The sequence below is a fragment of the Pongo abelii genome, chromosome 10 (assembly GCF_028885655.2).
Source record: "Pongo abelii isolate AG06213 chromosome 10, NHGRI_mPonAbe1-v2.0_pri, whole genome shotgun sequence".
Lineage (NCBI taxonomy): Eukaryota > Metazoa > Chordata > Mammalia > Primates > Hominidae > Pongo > Pongo abelii.
This window is the reverse complement of record NC_071995.2, coordinates 83,689,619-83,708,472: the sequence shown is the minus strand read 5'-3', so window position 1 is coordinate 83,708,472 and position 18,854 is coordinate 83,689,619. Positions and strand designations below refer to the sequence as shown.

The 18,854-nt window shown below is 33.9% G+C and overlaps 1 long non-coding RNA gene across 1 annotated transcript in view; it reads right to left on the bottom strand.

The window, feature by feature from the left end:
* LOC129049414 (uncharacterized) overlaps nt 1-18,854 on the bottom strand; it is a 157,372-nt gene that overhangs the window by 84,174 nt on the left and 54,344 nt on the right. Inside the window, exon 4 of the long non-coding RNA XR_008512466.1 lies at nt 15,334-15,451. This is a non-coding gene — a long non-coding RNA (uncharacterized LOC129049414). The remainder of the gene's footprint in view (nt 1-15,333; nt 15,452-18,854) is intronic.

The window sequence follows — 18,854 nt, the reverse complement described above, 5'->3', positions numbered from 1 at the left end:
CATCACTCATTATGTCTTGAGTCACTTCAACAAACTTCTAATTTTATGAAAATCACAGAAAGAAAGGTAGTAGACTTGAAGTTCAAAGACTGGATCAAGGTTGGATTTCATTAATTTTTATTTCCATTAAGTAGACAAAACAATCTCTCTTCATAATATGCAATGTACTTTTGAGGTTCAAATGAGAAAACAATAGAAAAATATTACTCTAAACTAGAAGATTAATATTACAGTGTTATGAATGTTTTTATTGTGCCTAAAATTTAAAATGCCAGCATTTTCTTCCTATATTCTTTGTCACCTCAGCAGTTCAGTAAACTTCAATGTAATATTTTAAACAAATTTTATATGAAAACCAATATTAAAATATACTTACCTATCCTTTTATATATGCATGAGGTATATACTTTTTAATTTGCAAGAAAATAAATTATTTTCCATATTTATTTAAATCATTTTATTAATAGATTAGCACAGGTATTACTTAATGATTCTGACTTACATGGAGAGAGAAAAAAGTTTTTTTTTTAATAAAATTAGGGTGTTTTAAAACATAACAAGGCACTAGCATATTATGACTTGCAGTTGTAAATCTCACAAAAAGACAGCTCCACTGACTCTTTACCCTGTAGTTCAGTTTTACCTTTTCATTTTAAGATGTTCATATTATGTTCAATTTCCTCTTCCATCCTCTATCGAATTTAGTGTCCAGGTTATTTTCATTTCTGTAACTCATCACTATTCATCAGCAATTATTAATGGTAGTATTTTCTGCTTAAGCAAATGTGCAACAAATTTAAAACCAAAGAAGCTGATCATGAAGTAATCCTAGAAGAAAACATGGTTTTCAGATTTTCCACAGCCTGCACAATAAATTAGGTTGAAGACAGAAAGACTTTTACAGGGAAACTCAACAACACATGTAGAAAATATAGATTTTCGCCTGGGTGCTCATGTTTCTAGATTGTATTCATCTAATGGTAATATACTTGATTCAACCTGAGTGCTTTTGGCAAATGGAAATAACTGGGTACCAACTGCCTACCTGTTGCCTCTTTATAAATTACTAGACATTGTTCACGCCTCCTTGCATTGTCTTATAAATTTTCACTCATTCTCATACCTAAAACAACGTATAATTACATCTTAGTAGTTGTTTTTCTTACAATTTAATCTAGTGGCTTCAAATATAAACTCAGCAGCAAGAAAAAAGGAAAAAGTACTCTTGTTAGCATTTTAGCGTTTGTTAGAATCGACCATGTTGGAAATTACCCTTTAATTATTACAGAACCTTGACTATGTTGTTGTTTGAAATGAATGCAACAGTGTTCATAATCTTGACTAACCATGCTATCTGTCCATGGTCTTTGAAAGATGGCATATTTTCACATATCCCAGACTGGCTCACAATGCTGTCATATGTCACATTGGATTACCTTAGCCAGCTTGTGTTATGTTACATCAAGGATGTGACTAACATTAACCACATGTAATACAGCAGAGCAGTGCTATCCGCCAGGGAAATTTCAAAATGGCACAGTTTTAGAAACCAGAATTTTAGATATTTCTGGTCATTAAGAGAAAAAAAGGCATCTTTAAATTGTTTTAAAAGAGATTTCTATTTTTTTCACTCTCACTTTCAAAGGAGCTGGCAGTTACAGGCAAAGCACAACTTGCTATACTCAGTATTGCAAATAAAAGAAACTGTAATATCAAAGCAATGTAGATTCAAAATATTCAAGTGAAACTTAAATGTAAGTACTTTAGAAAACAACATCAATTGAAATTTTGCAAATTAAGTAAATAACTTTAATAAAAGAGGAAGCAAATGATGTGTAATTTAACTTCACCTCAGGTTCCACAGGTTTCATTTTGTAAAATGATTATATATTTATGTATGTTTCAGGGAATAAATTATTTTGCTTATCAACAACATAAAGCAATTATTTGCTTACCAACAAAATAATCAGACCAACAGTGCAAATTATATTTCTAATATATGTAATCTAAATTTATATAAATCAATGAATAAAAATTAGGTATTTAAAATACTGTTAACAGTAGCATGTAACTAATAATGTTTATAGTAGCATGTAACTAGTAATGTTACCTTACAGGGTTCAACAAAGTCCTAATAGTCTATCAATCTTCAAAGATACTAAGACTTGCCATGAAGCCACTAGAGTTCATTGCCAGTAACAGGAGCAAAAATTCCAGTGAAAAAGATTCTGGCCTGATTAATGTCCACATGTATAGTAGAGGTACGGACCAGCTCTGCTTTTTCCGAAAATGTAATCAGCAAGAACATGGTCTCTCAGTTAAGCTTATTCAAGGATATGCAGGATTAACCACCTGTATAAGTAGATACACCCCACCGCTTTCAAACTGGAATTTACAAATACTTCATACCTTTTAAAATTCTTTTGTTTCCAGTAAACTTCATCTTAAACCACTGGGAAATCTCTAACTTTTTTGGCTTTACTTCTCCGTCTACCCTGGATCCTACTTTAACTGAAAGTCTCAAAATAGTACTGAAAAATAATGTTGCGTTCCTGTTCTTGTTACCCACTTTTATATCCATGACAATTATTCCAATTAAAGAAAATTATTTGAGCCATATATATTGGAGCCAAATTAAATTTAAGGTTTCTTGTCTCAGTAGGGTTATATGGTTTTCTTATTACTCTGCATTCTCTTCCTACTTACTATCATTTAATGAGTGTTTCTCAAAAAGGTGTGGTTTTGCACCCCTGTGGAATATTTGGTAAAGCTGCAGACATTTTTGGTTATCATGACTCAGGGGTTGCTACTGACATCTGTGAGTGAAGGTTAGGGATGCTCTAAACATTCTGCAATACACTGTATCACCCTGTACAATAAAAAATTATTCGGCCACAATGTCAGCGTTCCAAGGTTGAGAAACTTTGTCTTGAGCTTCAGTTATACCACCTATATGACTATGCATTAAAATTTTTACTTCAAATAGCTCCTTTGAATCTTTGGTCCTTGTATTCAGTTTTCTATGTAATATCTCCACTTGCATGTCCCAAAGTTGTTCAAATTCATCTTGTCACAAACTAATCTTAAATTTTGTTCTATAAGTCTTCAACCTCAGTATTATTGAATAGCATCACTACCCACTACCTAGTACCACAGCCAGACACTATGCCACCCTTCCCATCTTTCTTCCCCATCCACTTGCCCAATTCATTACAGAGCTCTACCATTCCCAAAGCCTAAATATTCTCTAATGTGTCCACTTCTTTCTGCTATAATGTCAAACACCATAAGCAAACCACCTGGACTCCCCAGATCCCAGATCCATTCTTAAATTTCCTGAGTCCATTCACCAAATGCCTCCGGAGTGTTTTTTTGTTTATTTGTTTGTTGTTTGTTTTTGAAAGCTTGACTCTCATCATGCCACCCTACTTTCTACCATATGCAGACTTAAAAAACTCAATATTCTGTTCTTGTCCCTGCTTGTCACTCCACTGTTCATTGTATCTTTCTTCAGTTTTCTCCTTTATTTAGATAATCTCATGCTTCACATGTAATTTCATTAATTTCACAACACACATATTACCTTTCAATAATTATTCTTAACATCTTAAATTATTTTTACTGATATTTATAATAATTTTTTAACTTAACTCAGAAAGTTAGAAGTCATCACCATCCCTTTTAGCCAATGTCTTCTTCATTCTTGAGTTCAGCTTTTTAGAATGTATCTTTTTGTTTTTCTAAATGAAGCATAAGTACTATATTTTCCATGTATCTATACACGTAAATATGTATTCTTATTGCCTTATACATTAGTCTAGTGATCACATTGTTGGCCATAACATTTTTTTAATCTTCATTTTTTTTCTGATACTTTGTACTATAGAGAGGTCAGAAACTAGACTTATTCTTTTTGGTAGGTATTTTTTTTTCCTGTTTATAGGGATTATTTTAAAAATTATTAAATGTAATTACATGTAATTAAAATAGTTTTCTAATATATGTCTAGTTGACTGTCTTTTCTAATATTAAAAAATGATAATAATGATGAGAGTATTGTTTATTAAGTCCTTAGTATGAGTCAAATACTAACTGTTTTATATATAGTATTTGATCTCCAAAATTACCATGTGAGCTCATTACTTTGTTATCCCCATTTTACCAATAGGAAAACTGAAATTTATAAAGGTTAAGCAGTTTCCCCAAGGATGTACAAACAGGGCTTAAATGAGGCCGTAAGACTAATTCTTGCTAATTGAATGATGGTAAAAGTAATTTGTCATTTTGTGGAGAAGACAAAACAAACTATGTCTTCCCACAGTCTCTCTCATCAGCTTACCAGTTGTTTTTTGACACCCAGGGTGACTTTGAAAGCCATTGTCATAGATGAAAGTGCCTCTATCAAATGACTCCATGAATGACTGCATGGAACAGAAGTCCTTCTCAACTCCAACCAGAAATACCTACACGGAATTTCTAGGTGAGTGAAACAAAAATCTGTATTATGTTAAGCTTCTGGGCAGGGCACGGTGGCTGACACCTGTAATCCCAGCACTTTGGGAGGCCGAGGTGGGCAGATCACCTGAGGCCAGGAGATCGAGACCAGCCTAGTCAACATGCTGAAACCCTGTCTCTACTGAAAAAAACAAAAATTAGCTGAACGTGGTAGCAGGCACCTGTAATCCCAGCTACTCAGGAGGCTGAGGCAGGAGAATCGTCTGAACCCAGGAGGCGGAGGTTGCAGTGAGCCGAGATCACGCCATTGCACTCCAGCCTAGGGGACAAGAGTGAGACTTCATCTCAAAAAAAAAAAAAAAAAAAAGCTTCTGAAATTTTGCAGTTTAGTATTGTTTCTCTCTAAATATTTATTAACACAGTCAAAAACATAAAAATAAAGCTACACATTTAATCTTTACTGGGTAAAATAGGGTGTGCCATAAGTGTTCTTTCAGTGTGTGTTAAAGGAAAATACAGTTTACTTTAGATAGAAAATTAACTATGTTGGACTGGCATTGGTAAGGTATCTGTTCTGAATGGTTTTCCTAGTGATAGTATTAATATAGCCTATCTATTCCTACGTGGAAAGATTACAAACATCAAACATTTGCATAACAAGCATATTCATAGCTAAGTATACAAAAGTCAGAATGTGCTGAGGATCTTCAGGTTGATTATAACATTTTTGTATCCAGTAGGCCCTTTGCGATATTTAAAAGTATACTATTTTTATTAAAAAGTTAAAATGCTTAACCCCTTTAACCTCAATTTCAATTATGGTAATCCATTCAAAGCAAATTATGCTAAAACACATAAAAACATAAAGATGTGCACAAAAATATCTTTCAGTTATAAGATTAGTTCCTGTAAAAATTGGAAACAAATTACATGTCAGGGAAAGGGGCATGTATTAAGGAAATCATGGCACTAATGTTTTTGTTTAATTATCCATCCATTTTGTTGTTCAGAAGTATATATCTCCATACATACAAAGACAGTAAAATATAAAGACAGTGAAATTGATCTGTACTAAATTGGAGCCTTGGTGTAATCTTGCCATATCTGCATCTCAGTTTGTTCTGTTCATAGGACTATATGGGTGTATATGTTTGTATTTATACCTCTAATTCCAAGATTTTCTCTTGCAGCCTTTTTTATCTTTGTTGTATTACATTTACTAAAATATTTATCTGTTTATTACTTAAAAGGTGAATTACAGAAAATAATTATATAAAAACTATCACCATGTTTATTTTAAGGAGTGGGTTGAGGATTTTTTTTAATTATATCACAATGTGTCCTTTTTACTAGGAGTCATAAAAAAAATCCCTCCAATTCCAGGCATAACTGAACTGCTCATGTGCAAGAATTTAATTTTCAATTTGGACTAAGAATCGAGTAGTTGATGGTCACTACTTTGGCTTCTAGGAAGCTGAGAGCTAAAATCAGGGCTTGTTTCTAACGTGTGCAGGATTTTGTGGCACATGTTTTATGTTCTGAATTCCGCCTGGCACCATTCTCATTTTTAATCCTTATTTTACTTTTATTACATTTTCATTATTTTCGATGAATTATACATAATTCTAGTGTTGCGTCTTAGCAGTACCTACTTTAGGGAACAGGAAAATCTACCTTTAAAGCCTCTTGATAACCACATTGAGCAATAGGTGGGGAGAAAGTTACATTCCTGCATAGTTAAGACAAAGTATGTTCTAAGATGAAAAAGCACATATTTATTACAGAATTAACATCACTTTTACTTCTTATTTGTGTTCATTCATTATGCACTGAGATTTACTTTCTCCAATCAGTTATTTTAATCGAGGTTATGCCTTTTCTTGCAAACTGTAGACCTCAGAATCCATAAGTAAGATGTAAAAACTAGGAAGCAGGCATGAAGGATCTTGTCAGCAGATGTGTTAAATTTAGTTGTCTAAAATGAGATACTAGCTACATTTATTTATTTAAATCTTTATTTTTAATGGAGATGGCAAGGCACAGACTCTGGGCTTATACTGCTTGGTTTCAAAACTCACTTCCCGAAGGCAATGTTTCATCTTTCCTGGATCACTACAGTGAAGTATTACAGTTGTACAGTTCCCAGTCTGGCCTTGGCTTGCTCGGATAAAACTTTGTATGTATTTTGTATGGCATAGATTCTATATTGTAATGATGTCCTACGCAAAAAGAAAAATTAATGAAATTGTAAATTTTATTGTTTTAACGCGTATGCATGTTTAGTGATGTTTACATTTTGAAATAAAATTTATGATTCATTATTTAAAAAAAAAACAAAACTCACTTCCACTATTTAGTAGTTGTGATGCTTAAAACAAACTATTATGTAGTCTCAATTTTGTTATCTGTCAATTGGGAATAATAGTATCTATCTCGAATGTACTTTGTGAAGTCTAAATAAGCTAGTATGTTTAAAAGTGCTTAGGATGTAGTTTGGCACTTCATCAGCATTGTATGTGTTAGTTATTATTTGTCTCCTTGCAATTAAAACATAGTTTCCAGATGCTTGATACTAACTGTTAAGTAAGAAATCATTGAATGAGGTATGCTCATTTTAAGTATACCTACCAACTGACTGAATCTGGAGAATTAGCTCTTATCCTTTGCCAATTATAAATTGTAGCTAATGTTACTGCTTTACACAAAACACTAACTAGTGTTCACAGCAGGGAAGAATAGTTAGCAAAGCCTCCAATTAGAGTTTTGTTTATACTTCCACTGGGAAAGATGATTTGTTAGTTTAAAAGATACCTATTGTGTTGATTACAGGTGTCAGCACATCCAAATTTTGGCTGTGCTCGAATACCTGCTGTGAGATGTAAGACAAGAAAATCAAGCCTAATTGTTTTAATTCAAACATATTTTCATTCACAACTGTGCTGATTGCTTTGACCCTGGCTGAGTAACTTATTTAAAACTAATGTTTTTAACTACAAAAGTAATTTGACCTAAATTGATTAATTTCTTATTGCTGTCTTTGCTACTGAAAATAGCTTACTTTTAATACATAAGCATCCAGTACATTTATTACATTTACTTTTTATGGAAATAAATTAGGAGTTCAATTCACCTTTAGAAGGGGGTATCATGTATATGTGGTTGTGGGCATGACTGGCACATTTTTAAGTTCAGAGAATTCAGGAATTAACATTCTAAATTACTCAGGTAGAACACATAAAAGAAACTACCAAAAATGAAGTAAGATTTTTAAAAAATGCCATCATAGATCCCTCAACATGTAATCTTTATTCCTGGGTATGAGTGTGGGATGGATTTGAGGGGGCAATGGCTGACTACCTTCATGCAAAAAGAAGCTAGATTGTGACACTTCTAGATGTCTTGATTTCTATGAGATCCCCAAAAAGTTATTACAGGGAAATGCACAACCTTAAAGTGAACCTACAGACATGGACACGTTATATTCCCTTTATAATCCCACAATATGCTTAAGGTATTTAATATTTTATTTATTTTATAACCAGCTCTTCAGAATTTAGTTCCAAAAAACAAAATCATGCAAATATTTTAAACTTCTTCACAATGATACAAGATATTTATTACTGCTGCTATTTTATTGAAAGAATAGAAATGGAAAATATTAGATAAGTGAAAAAAATTTAGTTCAGTGTACTAAAGTAATATTTCTCTGTTTTTTCTTATCTTTCAACAAAATGCCTATCTCTTTCATTAACTTTAACTTTCGGGACTCTTAGCTTGGCTTATAATAAAATAAACAACTTAGGGTTGTCTTCCCTGTCTAAGTTAATTTGAATCAGAAGAGAATATTTACCTTTTCTTGGAATTTGTGTGATTCAAGGTTAGTCTGTTTTGGAAAGACTGAGTGAGGCAAACCTAATCCTTTTCTGAAGCTCATTAATTGGAAGCAGGACCACACTGCAATAGCCTTTTCTAAACTGAGGGGAAAAATTAAGAATTTAAATGAGGCGAAAACTCCAAAACAAGATTCTCCCAGTGGCCTCTTCTGTTTATACAGTAACACTCTAAATAAAAAGCCGACACCATCCGTGTTAAATTTCACTAGTTAACTGATAAGCTGGAGCAGAGAGTACATTGACACTCTGGGTAGTCCTGTCAGTCACTCAGGCAGAGTCCATACATAATGCACGAGGATTTCCACTTTATTAGCAATGCTATTTTTTTAAGTCAATGGATGAATAGATAAATTGATAGACGAATAGAGAAATAAAGGGGCTAGACATTCAATTTAAACTCCCCTTAGTATTACTATCAGAGTTGAAGATTTAAAATATTATTTAAGCTTCTCCAAGTGAATGAAAATACACCGGCATTTTGTACTGTGTCTGTGAAGATCTGGAATGCATAACATTCCTTGTAATTTTGCAATTGACCACAATGTCACAATCTTGCACTATTTCAGCTGTCTCCACAATGAAAACCAAATTGTAGGTTAAAATTACTTGCATAATGGAATGAAATTCTTGCACTAGTACTTTAAGCCTTGTCTAGATTTTAAGCATTCACTTAACCACCAATTTTTTTTCATCAGTTATAACTAACCAGTAAATTTCTCAAATCCACAAATTAGTTACTAAATGACTTTTTGGCATGTTTGGGCAATAAAAAAGAATAATTCCAGTGCAAAGCACGGTTCATCATCTTTATTCAACTATGTTTCAATGGAGAAAAACATCAATATCTTTTACACTGAAGCATCTGAACACAGCTCAGAAGCACAGAAGGACAACTACTTTTTCCAAGGAGGCATCAGGATATGTCAAAGCAGCATGGACCTTGAGTTATGACACCTGGAATCTAGTCCCTGCTCTGCCACTAGCCAGTTGAGGAAACATGGGCAAGCCTCTGGGACACCTCTATGTCATGTGAAAAATGAAGATGTTAGATGATCTCTTCTGTTCCTTCTATCTCAACTCGATGAGACCACAATATTTGAATTATTTATGCACAAACAGTGGCATCCAAGCTTGTAGATCTGGAAGACTCACTGGCCTTCCCTTTACATTTACATGCAAACTGCCCAAAAGACGAGTCTGCACAAAAAATCTTCAAGTTCACCTCTGTCTGCATTTTTTGTCCTTTTCGTCTAGAGCATAATGTAGAGTCTGTAAATTACATGTAATATGGTGCAAGACTGTGGTACATGATCACATGTGTTTGGGGGCATTATATTAGATTTTCAAAGGAATCTATGACCTTAACTATAATGTCGATTATCTATAAGATCTAGCCACAATATAATCCCATCTCCTACCACAGTTTCAAATATTTCTTTTTAAATAAGATTTTCTTTTTTAAATTTTTTTCTTTGGGTGCAGGGGTACAAGTGGAGGTTTGTTACATAGGTAAACTTGTGTTACAAGGGTTTGTTGTATAGATTATTTCATCACCCAGGTATTAAGCCTAGTATCCATTAGTTATTTTTCCTGATCCTCTCCTTCCTCCCACCTTCCACCCTCTGAAAGGCCTCAGCATTGTGTTGTTCCCTTCTATGTGTCAATGTGTTCTCATCACTTAGCTCCCACTTGTGCCTTAAATAAATGTTCCAAGTTTTTATATTTTTATAAAGCAGAAACTTTAATCCAATTCTTTTTTACTTCAAACCCTTAGTTATCTTATGGGGATATAAATCCCAATATTGACTTGAAAATCTTTAGTTCCTAACGCTTTAGCTCCTACAATTTAAGCCACAAGATACTCATTCCCAAGATGGAGACTATTCCTTGAAATGTTGACTATTCATTCAAATATTTTGGAGCACCCACTATGATCCAGTAATGGTGTGAAGAGGCTTGTTATTTGAATAAGATAGTTAAGCAAAGCCTCTTTGATTAGGTGCCTTTAAGCAGAGACCTGGAGCTAGAAAAGGGGTGAACCTTGGAAATGTAAGACGGAAGAACATTCCAGGAAGAAGAAAGACCAAGTAATAGGACCATAATGGTGAAGGCTTCTCAGCGTTCCAGGAATAGCAAGAAGTACATCCTGGTAATTAAAAGGGGTACAGAAGTTAGAGGATACCAGAGGAGTAACCAGGCTTTTTGCTAAGGCTTCGACTTTTTTATTCTGAGGGTTGTTAGCAGAGGAGTGGTATAATCTATCATATGTTTTAAATAAATAACTCTGCCTGTTGTGTGGATCATAAATTCAAAGTGGGCAAGAGTGAAACAGAGAGACCATTTAGGAAAAAAAAAATTGTATTAATCTAGATGGGACAGGATGCTGTTTTATATCAGGATATAGTAGTGAATATGATAAATGAATTCTGGATATATCTTGAAGGTAGAGTTACTGGATTTCCTTATCGATTGAATGTAAAGCATGAGTGAGGAAAATAAGTATAGAGCAACTCTTTTTTTTTTTTTTTTTTTTTTTGCCACCTCAGTAACTGGAAAAATGGAGTTACCATTTTCTAAGATGCGGAAAGACTGCCAAAAGGTATGTGGGTGGAGAAACTGAAATAAAAACTTTGTCTTTGATCATCTTAAGTTTAAGATATCTATTAGATATGCTAAGTCCCAGGAGAGCCTAGCCAAGTACATTTATGTAGGTGTCTTTAACAACATAACAATTGTGCTTCAAGTCATAGGACTGGATGTGAAATTACTTAGGGAAGGAGCATAGTTAGAGAAAAAGAAAAAGAAAAGAGGGTCAATCACTGCACTTTGAAGCATTCTTACATTTACTAGTCAGAGATATAAGGTAAAATCAGGAAAGGGACTGAAAAGTGACTCATTAATAGATGGTGACACGAACTAATGGGTATATAAAATTGTAACGTTTTAAAAAGAAATGCCTTGCATATTGTGAATCGTCAATAAATAAAAGTTACTTATTGAAAAGCTTATGAATAAGCTCTACTCATAATAACTTCTCTAGGCTAAGTCTAAATGTTAACATCAATTGCCCATGGGCCATTGCTATCTAATTGTTCCACTAATACCTCAAACTCAATGTTTAAAATTGAGCTTACTCACTTTGCCTGTAAACCAGATGCTTCAATTGTGTGCACTGTCTTGGTTTTGAGCATCAATGCTCTCCAGACAGGGTAAAGTAAATTTAATTTCCAAAAAGAATTTTTCATGTTTACACAGTAGTTTTGCTTAAATGAAAGTTCTCATGAACTCACTTTCTGAAGCATGAGTCCAAACTTCTGGATTTCTTAACTGTGCATTCAAGGTCCTCAGCGATTTGCACCAAACCTTTTCCAAGCTCACTTCACATTCCTACTTGCTTTTAAGAATAGCCTGCTCCACTTTTAGATGGGGTTGTTTGCTTTTTTCTTGTAAATTTGTCTCAGTTCTTTGTAGATTCTGGATATTAGCCCTTTGTCAGATGAGTAGATTGCAAAAATTTTCTCCCATTCTGTAGGTTGCCTGTTCACTCTGATGGTAGTTTCTTTTGCTGTGCAGAAGCTCTTTAGTTTAATTACATCCTATTTGAAAAACTGGGCGAAGGATATGAACAGACACTTCTCAAAAGAAGACATTTATGCAGCCAACAGACACATGAAAAAATGCTCATCATCACTGGCCATCAGAAAAATGAAAATCAAAACCACAATGAGATACCATCTCACACCAGTTAGAATGGCGATCATTAAAATGTCAGGAAACAACAGGTGCTGGAGAGGATGTGGAGAAATAGGAACACTTTTACACTGTTGGTGGGACTGTAAACTAGTTCAACCATTGTGGAAGTCAGTGTCGTGATTCCTCAGGGATCTAGAACTAGAAATACCATTTGACCCAGCCATCCCATTACTGGGTATATACACAAAGGAATATAAATCATGCTGCTATAAAGACACATGCACACGTATGTTTATTGTGGCACTATTCACAATAGCAAAGACTTGGAACCAAGCCAAATGTCCAACAATGATAGACTGGATTAAGAAAATGTGGTACATACACACCATGGAATACTATGCAGCCATAAAAAATGATGAGTTCATGTCCTTTGTAGGGACATGGATGAAGTTGGAAACCATCATTCTCAGCAAACTATCGCAAGGACAAAAAACCAAACATTGCATGTTCTCACTCATAGGTGGGAATTGAACAATGAGAACACTTGGACACAGGAAAGGGAACATCACACACCGGGGCCTGTTGTGGGGTGGGGGGAGGGGGGAGGGCTAGCATTAGGAGATACAACTAATGTAAACGATGAGTTAATGGGTGCAGCACACCAACATGGCACATGTATACATATGTAACAAACCTGCACGTTGTACACATGTACCCTAGAACTTAAAGTATTATATATATATATATATATATATATATATATATATATATATATAAAGAATAGCCTGCTCCAGGCCAACATTAGTAATTCCCTCTTATCAAGTCTACTGTGTACACTGCTGCCAAGTTATCTCTGTTTAGATTATCTTTCTTTCCATCTCTGTTTGGTTCAATAATATTTAAGACTTTGTGTTGTCACAATATCACAATTCCATTTTCTTGGGATTTTACCCATTCTTTTAGGGCTGACTCCAGTGAAGTGTTATTCACAAGCTTTCTGCAGTCTCCATTCAGAAGGGATCTTACTGTCTTCTCAGAGCATTTGTCTCCTTCCTGGCTTACGACATATCCAGTTTGAACCCATATCATCTTTAAAATTACTTAGGCATGGCCTCATATACCTTCTAGATTTTAAACTGCTCCAGAGGCTATGAATACTATCTACCAACTCTAACACCTTTCCTAAGTATTTTTGTCAAGATTCTGTCTCAATTTTTACAAACTTTGCTTGTTGAACTGTATTCACTGTATATTAACTGCCTTACTTTACAAAATGAAGCACCGATGCCTAGCAAGGTTAAACTACCTGCTCAGGGGCCACACACTGACCTTGGTAGAATTATGCTCAGTTCACTTTTTCTTCCCATTCTACCACAGTAAATACAGACAATAAATAATCATATATTTGATTAACAGAGAATATAAATATTTTAAATGGCATAGAATAGTGTCTGACTTTATAGTATCCCAAATCAATAATGCTGTCAGTTCTTGAAAAAGGTATGTATTACCAAATTATGTTGATAAATATATATACCTACCCAGTTGTGCCCTAAGAAAACCAGTAGCATCTATTTTGTAAAATTGCTTGCAAAATATAGTTTCATCATTTCACTTTCTAACTTTTTTTAACAAAAGCTTTATTGAAGTGTAAGTGACATAGAAAAATGCACATATTTATACAATTTGATAGGTTTTGATACATATTTATGCCCATAAAAGCCTCACCACAACCAAGACTGTGAATATATCCATCACCCTCAGTAGTTTTCTCATGCCTCTTTTTAATCCTTCCGTCCTCAGCCTTCCAGTATTTGCCTCACCCAAACCCCAGCAACCACTATTCTGCTTTCTATCACCATAGAAGAGTTTGCATTGTTTTGATGTTATATAAAATTGGTCTATATACCCTATACTTGTGTTTTCTGACTTCTTTCACTCAGCATAATTGTTTTGAAATTCATTCATTTCATTGCATTTCTCAAAAGTTCATTCTTTTGTATTGCTGTAAATAGTATTACGTTGTATGGGTATACCACAGTTTGTTTCTCCATGCACCTGTCGATGGAAATTTGAGCTGTTTTCAGTTTTTGGTTATTAAAATAGAGCATCTAAGAACATTAATGTACAAGTTTTTATATGCACATATGCTTACTTTCATGTGGGTAGCTACCTAGTATTGTAATAGGCAGATCATATATCTGTATGTGTAGCTATTTAAAAAATTGCCCCAAGTATTTTCCAAAGTGGTTTTACTATTTTCCCACTATTTCCAGCAGTGTATGGGAGTTTGAGATCTTCCACAGCCTTCACTCAACTTACTTGATTTAATTAGTCTTTTAAATTTTAGCCATTATGAGGCATATACTAGTTCACCTTTTAATTTTTAAAACACCTACTATGTGCCAGGCATTGGCAGTGGGAATATAATGCTTAATAATATGTCCCTTCTTTCACAGATGTGACAGTCAATGAGAAAATAATAATCAAACTCATAACTTCAAGTACAATGTGGTAAAACCTTCAATATAGGTACAGAGAAATTGTTTTAGAAACATAGGGAAGTGAAGTCAAAGAAAGATTATGGAAAACTTCTAAAGATTTAGAAAGATACTTTGACTCAGCTAGATATGAAAAAGTAAAGATGCAAATGCATAAAAGATGATGGCATTTTTAGAGAAGGGGAAAGACGTGTGTGGATAGTCCATGAGTAGTGAGGATATAGTTGGTCAGAAGGGTAGAGAGTAGATTTCAAAATAATTTACCTACCCTGCTATGGAGGTTGAGTATTTTTGAGGCTGAGGACAGACATTTCCAGATCTGTGCTTTTAAAAACAAAACAAAACAAAACAAAACAAAACAAAACAAAACAAAAAACAGAGAAAGCTCTGAAGAATGGCTACATTTAAAAAAGAATGTGAGCAGAAAGACACTTAGCAGGCTAAGGCAATGGTCTAATCAAAAGAAAATGATGAGGCTTTAATGTATGCTTTAGTTTCCAAATAGAGAACAACTCTACATGATGTTTTTTTGAGCCATATATAATTTTAAAATCCCCCCTCCTGTAATAAAGGCACTGATTTCCCAAAGGACCAAAACTCTTTATTATACACTTATGATGGAATCCCCTGAGTAGGAAAGTTTTTGAATTTTTAGCATCCATTTATTCTTTTAGAGATTTCAACAGCTATTTAGTCTCTTAATAAGAAAAAACCCCACAAAACTGAAAAACTCCTAGCACAAGTCTTTAGAGAGTTTACAGAGGGTATTCATTAGGTTATATACATCTTACCGTCCAGCACCACATTCTCTTCTGTAACTTCATTAAGTAGGAATAATTATTCTTGCAGTATAGTTGAGATTTCCATGGAGCAAAAGCCACAGCATATGGTTTGACTCCGATCAGTCCCCTTAATAAAAAAAAAAAGTTTAAGTTAAAGTGGCGTATGGTATAAATTTATAAGCAATATTACTGCCTGGGGCATATAAAAATTCTATCATTTGTGGCTAAAAATTGTAAAAAGGCCCTTTTCACAAGTTTTATTATTCCATAAGAATGAGAAGTAATTTTATAGTATAATAAAATGGCTACATGTAAGTATTACCAAATCCATCTTAATATGTCCCATATACAAAAAGGAGTTGAAACATATTTGTATCCTTCATTTACATGCATTCTGAAGTATGGCATAAACATAATCCTAGAAATGCTTCTCATACATAAAATAGGATATGTTGCCCTACAGCAATGATTATTAACTTGTTTTGGTATTGAAAAGAGTATCTACCTGTGTTCTTTTACTCACAAATACTGAGCAAGTCTGCAGTGAACAACTGTATTTTGCCTGTTTGCATTCATTCAATGAATATTTACTGAGTTTCTGTAATGTGCAATACACAAAGATTAGCCAAGTAGAATCTGTCCCTGACTGCATAATGCTTACATTCTTAGTATATCATTTTTAATGCACTTTGTACCATTATGGTTCTTTAATACCTCTCTACTTCAGGGTTTTCCAAACTCAGCACTATTGATGTTTGGGACAGGATAATTATTTCTGTAGAGTATTGTCCTGTGCAGTGAAGGATATTTAGCAGCATCCCTGGCCTCTACCAACTAGATCCTGCTAGTGCCCCTTCCCCAGTTGTGTCAAACAAAAATGTGTCCAGATATTAAAAAATATATCCTAGGGGACAAAATCAATCCCCATTGAGAATCATTTCTGTCCTCAAATAAGAAGACAGACTTGTGCTTTCCACTTTAAATAATGTTGCTTTAAAAACTTAAGTAAATTTTCACAGGGTTGAACTAGTTTACAATCCCACCAACAGTGTAAAAGTGTTCCTATTTCTCCACATCCTCTCCAGCACCTGTTGTTTCCTGACTTTTTAATGATTGCCATTCTAACTGGTGTGAGATGGTATCTCATTGTGGTTTTGATTTGCATTTCTCTGATGGCCAGTGACGGTGAGCATTTTTTCATGTGTTTTTTGTGTGGCGATTCCTCAGGGATCTAGAACTAGAAATTCCATTCGACCCAGCCATCCCATTACTGGGTATATACCCAAAGGACTATAAATCATGCTGCTATAAAGACACATGCACACGTATGTTTATTGCCGCATTATTCACAATAGCAAAGACTTGGAACCAACCCAAATGTCCAACAATGATAGACTGGATTAAGAAAATGTGGCACATATACACCATGGAATACTATGCAGCCATAAAAAAGGATGAGTTCATGTCCTTTGTAGGGACATGGATGAAATTGGAAATCATCATTCTCAGTAAACTATCGCAAGAACAAAAAACCAAACACCGCATATTCTCACTCATAGGTGGGAATTGAACAATGAGAACACATGGACACAGGAAGGGGAACATCACACTTCGGGGACTGTTGTGGGGTGGGGGGAGGGGGGAGGGATAGCATTGAGAGATATACCTAATGCTAGATGACGAGTTGGTGGGTGCAGCGCACTAGCATGGCACATGTATACATATGTAACTTACCTGCACATTGCGCACATGTACCATAAAACCTAAAGTATAATAATAATAATAATAATAATAAAAAGATAAAAAAAAAACTTAAGTAAATTTTAATCCAAAACTATTTCTAAATGATGCCCAAAATCTAAGTAAAAAGTAAAATAAAAAGTTCATTACATTGCTATTGCCTAAAATGTCAATGTTCCTTAATGTCTTGATATTTGATGTTATGTAGACAAACAATCAGGTGACTAACTGAATGTGCCTTTGTTCATGTGAAAATGAAGGTAGGTTTTTCTTTTGAAATTCATTTCTTTATAATTATTGTTTTAAAGGATACAGCATTTATTTCATTTCTCTTCTAAAATCTCAGAGTAGCTGAACAATTGTAAAACAAAATGTATATTCAACAAACATAAACAGTTATGTGATGCAAAATGCCTACACTGCAACATTAAAATTATTATATTAAATTTAACTGAATCAGTCAGGAAAGATCATGGGTAATCATAGATAACAAAGACCTGTTGATTTTAATTGAATGACCAACTCATTTTTCCAAATATTGAACTCAGCTTTATACTGGTGAAAAAACATAGCTTTTGAATTTTGCATAACATGTTTCAAAATATTCATAAAGTTTTCCATATATCAGGTAAGCGTCTCTGAAAACTGACTCTGAGTTATTCAACTGAATCTAAGTTAAATAACTTTCTGGTAGTAAAAGTGGGAAGTTAATAAAAGAGGAATGTTAAGAAAACGATCACATTCTGCAGTTTGAAATAGGGTGTAATTTTTCTTCCATTCTTTTTTATCCTTTTAGAAGTTAACAATAGCATAGATCTGCTTTTGTTATGTAGGCAAAGTAATATTTTAATTTTACTTTTAGCTATACAAAGTGGCTATATCTTCAAATTTTCTGTTCAAATATAAGATCTATTTTGAAATCAAGTATTATTTAAATTAATTCTTCCATCATCATTACATGCTAATACAAAATCAAGGTTAACCCCTTCATAGTCAATTTAATTTTATAAATGGACTGACTGATAAACATCCTTCTAGGCTTTCCTAAGAAAATCAATGTCAACTTATTGATTCAGAAGCATTCTTTATTTACTTCAATGGGCTAAGATTACAATCAGAATTCAATCAGTCAACAAGAAAATAAGGTACCATAATCTCCCTTGGCCTAAAGTTCTTGCTATACTGTAACAAGGGAAACCCACAGTAGTTTTTCAAGAATTCTTACTTAGGAAATGTGTCGAAATCAGTCTTCATAGATAATTTATGTGTTATATTTTTTTCTTACGCTCCTTTTATCTTATGTTGCCATGGAGAAGTGTGGTGGTAAAAGGGAGAAATTTGAAAATAGGGCCAGTTTGTCACCTGATCCATTCTGCTTTGAATTGTATAACTCTGTGGCTATCATTCACTCTAAACTAAGTAGATAACAATGATCAAGGCAGCTTTATGACACCAGGCTATATTCTGAAACTAGATGTAAAGCCACAATCTGTAGATTTTTACTGTTTTAAAAGGTGCTAACATAGCTACATGTTATTAAGCATGTAGTATCTAATGTATGTATGAACAGGAATACAACTACATGTTATCAATCATCATTCTATATTTCCTTCTTTCCTAGTCCCTTGAGACAAGGTTCAGACATTTCCTAGCTATATTCTATTGTTCATTTTCTAAGAAAGAAGATATTGGAACTGGTTAAAAGCAATAACTTTTACCTATTGATATTCCTTTTTACACCCATAATTATATACAGGAACATTCTTCTTTGTGACGCTTTATGTCTGTTA